This window comes from Pleuronectes platessa, chromosome 2 (genome assembly GCF_947347685.1).
Source record: "Pleuronectes platessa chromosome 2, fPlePla1.1, whole genome shotgun sequence".
Lineage (NCBI taxonomy): Eukaryota > Metazoa > Chordata > Actinopteri > Pleuronectiformes > Pleuronectidae > Pleuronectes > Pleuronectes platessa.
This window is the reverse complement of record NC_070627.1, coordinates 26,206,345-26,213,227: the sequence shown is the minus strand read 5'-3', so window position 1 is coordinate 26,213,227 and position 6,883 is coordinate 26,206,345.

The window sequence follows — 6,883 nt, the reverse complement described above, 5'->3', positions numbered from 1 at the left end:
ACGTCTTTCTAGGGTGTGTCCTCATTTCCTCTGTTGTATTCATTAACTTTTATGAGGGACCTAGACACTCATGCTATTGGGCCCAGGAATCAGTGCTGTACTGTTTTTATCCTATGCTCTCCCCTGAGATCACTTGGCAAACCTACAGTGTGGACAGCACAGAGATGCTGTTTGTCTTGGATCGTCTGCTGATGACCTTTGAAGTTTTGGTATACTTGGTGCTGTAGTGCTCAAAACAACTCTATTGTATATCCTAGACACATCCACTGCTCCTACAAACGTAAACTCTACCTCTTCTTATATGCCAAGGTGCTTTTTCTTCTCTGGAAAGTTATATGACACTAGAACAACTGCCATTTGTTTTTGCACTTGCACCTGTTTGTTAATTTGCAGTTTCTAAGCACTACTGCATGCACCAAACTACATTGAGTGCCACATCTGTGTTTTTATCTATGCAAAATTTTTGAACTTGTTTTAAGAAACTGAACCCCTTGATCAAATACACAAGGACAAAGAGCATTTTTTTTTTCAGTTGGCTGAAGCATTCAAACACATAACTCACATACATTTGCCAATGTTGAATATTAACATTCAACACATTTAACATTAATGCATGTCACTCTAGTAGTTTCAGAAAGAAAACTGCAACCAGCATTACCACAGGCCAAATAAACAGCCCATTCCAAACAAACAGGTTTAAAACAGGCACTGCACTAATATAAATACTAATTCTGGTCCTTTGGCCTGGTAAGAAATCTGTCAAATCAAACCCTCGTGCAAGTTAATTCTGGTGTGGTTCACAAATCAACCACAGTATTTTGTGAAATATATCTAGTTTTAACATGAATTTCGAAGAAATGCTATAATATATAATATAAATGTTATAGAATTATTCAGAAAGATTCATAATGTACAATGTAAACAAAATATGATGAAAGTAGCTAGGCTTGTACTATTAAAAAGGACAATTACAACTATTGAAATACAAAACAGGTTTATACACACTGAATGCATCAACCAGTACTTTTTCAGTATAACAAAACAAATGGTGCAAATGAGACACTATATAAATAATGAAGTGACAAGCGATGGGCATGTTTTCGCAGCACTGAATGAAAAGTGTGTGTATGAGCCCAAGGCTGGAGGATTAAGATTCCAACCAAGTCTCTGAAGACATCTTTTTATAACAACGTGGGGCCAACCCTGAGATCTCTATGTTGATGTGGGGACCAGTGCAGAATGTAAGCAGAGGAAAAGAAAGAGAAGAGAGCGCAAGCAGGAGCTGTCTGACATAAAACAGAACTTAATGATGAGCACAATTCACAATCAAAAAACAAAGTAGAACGCAAAATAAATTCACAATAAAAATAACTATACAGCCTCTAACATTGTTTTTTTCAATAAAGATGCATCTATTAACTTACCCATATATGAGGCTTAGTATTTAAACATGCTTGCAAACCAGATGTGTCTGTTTGTCCTCTGAACAGTGAACAGTGTGATGTTGAGCAGATGCAGTGGCTTGTGAGTGTGTGCAGTCCCAGTCTACCTGGGGCTCTTCAGCTGCATGTCTCTGCTGTGTCCAACATGTGCGATGCAGTTATTCCAGGGAGGTTGACTTTTGAAAATAAAAGGTATCTGATCACCTCCTACTTTGATCTGAGACCAACTAGCAGATGAAGAAGATAAATAAAAAACAACCAGTCTAAATTCAGTGTATAATTGTCTGTGTTCTTTGCAGAAAAGAATTGTAGTGATTTTATTCATAAACATACATCACAGGTGATTGTTGCTGTTTAAAGATGCACGATGAACGCAGATTTTAGTTATACTGGACCTTGGTACTTCCCTTTTATATGGTGACATACACTATAGCATCTTCGTGATGTTGTAGCTTTTTAACGAAGATAATATGATAATACAACTAAACTCGGAACACTGGTATCATGACATGAACATATTGTATGCTGCAAGCTGAGCAATACATGTGTCATTGTTACACTATTTTTGCTGTAGGGCTTCACACATCAGTACGAACATTCATCCATCCATCCACTCCATTTAGAGTTTACTAAAGCTAGTCAACATGTCTTCGGACCGCTGGACAAGACCCCGGCCAGAATCTTGCCGTGTTTGTTTGTTATCCAGTTTAAAAGTTACTTTTCTTTTGAATATGGCATTATACTAAGTGTATCTTTTTCTTCTTATCCACCAGAGCAAAAAGAAAAAGTTTACATTTGATCTGGATACTCATTATTTTTTTTTAAAAAGTTGTACATCTCAAAGTGATCTTAACCATTACCAGCTTATTCATTCATCCAGCCCGTAGATGCATAGCAAATGCTTTTAGAGCACATCTTCCCCTCTAAATTGATTAATTCCACCTAATTGGTGCTTGCCTGCCAGCAATGTAATCTCATTAACGTTTACCCATGCAGCAAAATTACATGATTTGATTGTTCACAACATTAACAGTAGCTGCAGAAAAAGATGGTGTCGATACTTATTGAGCCAACTACCGTTTTGAAGTGTGAAATCCTAGCGAGAGCACACAGTCTTTTCTGCACAGGCATATTCTCCTCCTGGCTCTCCTCCATGTCCGTGTCTGCTCTCAGTACAACAAGCTGTAAAAATGTGTCACATGTGAGACAGCGGCTGACAGAAATTTCAGAAATATGCTCTGTCTTTCTTGCCCTTTCTTACTACTCTCGTGTCGTTGAAGCTAAAGCAGCCAGTAAGCTTAGCAAAGCATAACGATTGGGAACAGTAGGGAAAAGCTAACCACAAAATGAACCAAACCAAAGATGTTTAAACTTCCTGTGTCTGATGGTTGCAAGGCAAAGCCAATGCTTCCTTTCATTATTTTTATTCCTATATTCCCATATTGTCAAAATTCAAGTAAAGGTTTTTAAATTTAAGACCCAGAAGGACCCAGCTGTTCACTTTGTATTTAGGCCTTTGTTCATGCCTGTAGCTTTTGTCTTAAATTTGCATCACATTTAAAAACCCATGCATTCTCACGTTAAGTCATCCCCTTCACACATGAACTCTAAAGCATTCATCCATCATTTAAGACTTCGAAAAACACGAATTTCTGGTTTTATGCATCTGTAAAAGCCTGAGGAGAGTATGCTGACCATGCAAACAGTTTATTTGTTGAGATCCTCTTCGTGTCCTGATAGCAGATGGTGGGCAGACATACACCACTGAAGCAGAGATAATAGCCAGAAGTTAGCGAACAAGTCACGGAAAAGTCTTCCTCTAGCAGTTGTCGTCTGTGCACGTTAATGTGTTTTGGGGCTGAAGTTTTAAAGAGAGAGGCGATTGAAGGGTTTGGAATGTATTGACTTCTTTTGTTTAGGGGTGGCCTGCCCCTGCTAGCTTTTCCAGGATTACAAACCATAGCTTTAATGACACAATACAGGATACAGAGATGCAGCATTTAGAGAGAGACGGTGGCCGGTGAATGCAGTCTGCTTGGAAATGGGTACAGTGGGTACTGAATGTAAAACAAAGGACCTTTAACATTAGTTGAACCATTGAACCTCAACAAGAGGAAGGAACAAGGCAGAAATGGACAGTGGAAAAACTGTTGAAATACAATATAGGCAATATCCTCATGATGCTAACAGCCAAGGGCAGTTTCATAGCTACACAGTATCATTTCCTAAGTCATATAGCCTACTTCAACAGAATGATGACGAGGAGGAGGAGGAGGATGAAATGGAGGATGAGGACAGCACACAGACAGAGGGGGAGGACAGCTCGCCTCTTTAGGTAGCTGCAGTGCCAAATACAATATGTGGGCAGAGAGCGGCGACAGCCTCGGGAGCAACCTCCAGTGGACAAGAGCGAGGGAGGAAATGAGAGAAAAGGAGCTGGGGAGACAGAGCGACAGCAGCGTCAGGCCTCGCTGCAGAAAGGTGAGATGTCCAACTTTATCTTCCCCCCCCCAGAATTTGCTCATGATGCTCTTAATAAGATATAACAAAGATTAATAGACTTGAATCTCGGACCAAAACACTCGATCAAGTCAAAACTAATAAATAAAATAAATATATCTTTCTATGATATAGCAGAGACACTTTATAGTGTGTGTGTGTGTGTGTGTGTGTGTGTGTGTGATTGCATCAAACTTATAACATTTTCAAGACTCAAGAGGATATAAACATTGCACATACACAATGTAATAAATGAGGCAGCTCAGCCAATGGGACAGAAACACAAACACTAGCAGGTCTGCCGGGAAAAAAACAGATCACAGAACAACCACTGACCTTGATCTTCGAGGCTGTGCCCTGAATATTTGCAGATCCAGACGAAAACCATCTATTTAATGTTGCTTGCAACGTTTCAAACAATAGATCTAAATAGAGATGGATTACAGATCCCAAAACGAAGAAAAATATCTGGATTACCCCCTGCTGGCTGGATGCAATACAAGTCATAGACGCCACCTCCTCCGTCTTAGTGTACGGGACATGACCAAACTAAAATATAAAAATACAAATAAAGTAGTAAAACACATAAACCTCAGATTTCTGTGGATAGTATTTGTGTTTATCAGATCCCAGATAAGGCCGTTAGTCTTGCTGAGCTGTAGCTCCATATTTACAGATAGAGGAGAGGTATCGATCACACATCACCATAAGTGTACTTCCACAAATATCAAACTGTAATTCTTCTGAAGACTTCATGGCGGCCCACAAGACTAGAGTGAAAGTAGAAAAGCCCCAGAGAAATGATGAACCTTGGGGTGAGGATATAATGTAGACGTAAATGATCACAACAGTGTACTTTAGCTCCAGACCTCAAAGCTTTACATTGTGGTATGGAAAAAAGCTAGCATATTCTGCTCAACTGTGACTCATTATTGAGCCGGACTGAAATCCAGCCTTGTTGTGTAGCGTTTGTGGTGCTTTATTCAGGGGAGGTGCTACAGTTGAGGCAAAGTCAAGAGTCGGTTCCCCCAAGATCAAAACATTTTCCCTGACTGCGCTGGCAAGAAATGACAAAACACAATAGTAAGAAATGTAGTTTATGGCTTCAGCAATTGCACAACAAGAAAGAAAAAGATTGAATACGTTCTTAGAGTTCAGCATTCAGAGAGTGGCTGGTGATCAATTTACAATTTAGTGGCCTCAAACGTAGTGCTCCCTCTTTCTGCAAAATAGCCCACGCCTTCCAAGCCACCTACGTGATATAGCGACACCTCTGTTTTGGGGCTTTTCAAGAATCAGAATGACAAATGATCAAGGCATCATGTTTCTGCCTTCTTAGCTTTGCTAGCAAACAAACTTCTTCTCTTTTGACGAAAACACAAGTCTGGTAATTGTGAGCTTTGGCTTCACCTCTCAGACCATTTACTTGTACAGTGTGAGGTAGAAATATACAACATTTCTAAAGTCGCACAACATAAAGGGAAACTGGAAGACATGTTTAAGGACGGAGCCCGAAGTCAGTGTAATGATTGCTGATCACTGGGCCAATTTGCCTAAAAAGCCTAAAGCTTTGTTGTTTTTGGAACCGAGTTATTCTCATGTTGCTGAGACAATCTGTTCGACATCACTGCCAAAAAAATAAACGACTTGTGTTTATGAACAATGGAATTGAGCTGTCTGTCAGCGAGACACTTTCAAAATTACTTATAACTTCCAAAGCCAGATATTCTTGGGGAAACACTGACTCCTTGTTGTAGTTTTCTCCCGATAGAAAATTTGGCTCACAGCAGTTTGAATCCCCAGAAATAGAATTGGAGCTCGTCACCGAATCAGATGCTCGTGTGGATCGTTTCAGCCACTTCCCCACAATGAAAAGCTCACATACTCCTGCTCGTGCAAACATACACACACACTGCAAAGGTCTGAACACACACACAGACACACACTGATAGGGAACAATAGACGTCAAGGGGACACCTGCTCGCCTGATACACCCTCCTCCCTCTCCTCCTCCTCTTCATCCTCCCTCCCGCTCCTCCATTAGGATTCAGTTCAGGGCTCAGCTCTGTCTCCGTGAGTAGGTTAGCCATGCGTATCATGGCCAAATCCAGTGAATGAAGTAAGCAAGTGTGTGTGTGTGTGTGTGTGTGTGTGTGTGTCTATGTATATATTATATATATATATATATACATATATATATGTATGTGTGTTTGTGTGTGTCTGTGTATATGTCTGTGTGTGTGTGGGAGAGGTGAGAAGGAATCTATCTATCTATCTACGTATTTATCTATTAGTCCTCCACCACCTCTTTCCCGTTGGTGGTGTGTGTCGGTTAGAAGGACGGCCCCCGTGCTCTGACACACTCACTCACACGCAGACACACACCTCCACGATGTGTCACTACCCATTCCACCTGCCTCTTCCCGTCATTGCCCGCTCGCTGTTCCATCTACCTACACTTGTTCTTTTACCTCCCTCCATCCCTCAATTTCTCCTTTTCTTTTTGTTTCTGCTCTCTTTCTGTCTCTCTCACCTCCCTCCATATCCTCAACCCCCAACCCCCCTACGCCTTGTTGTGTGTCACCGCTGCCGGGAAGAAAGTAAAATGCTCCGGCCAGACGACAGCGAGAAGAGAGAGGCGGAAACGGAGAAAAGAAGAGGCGAGGAGAAGATAGTGAAGGCTGAAGTATGTTTGGAGCCCATCGATGCCTCCACTCACCATGAGCCATTGATGGAATATCCTGCACGGCAGAAGGCAGAAGGAGGGAGAAGGAGAAGAAAGAAAAGAAGTGGACTGACAGAAGAATAACAGGACTGAGGAGGCAGGACAGCCAGCGCTCGCCTAGGAGGGTACGGAGACACAAAAAAAGAACACAAAATATATACATGCAACATGTAACATGCTCTTGCCGATCATTTCTCTAACAACCTCAGCTCTTCTG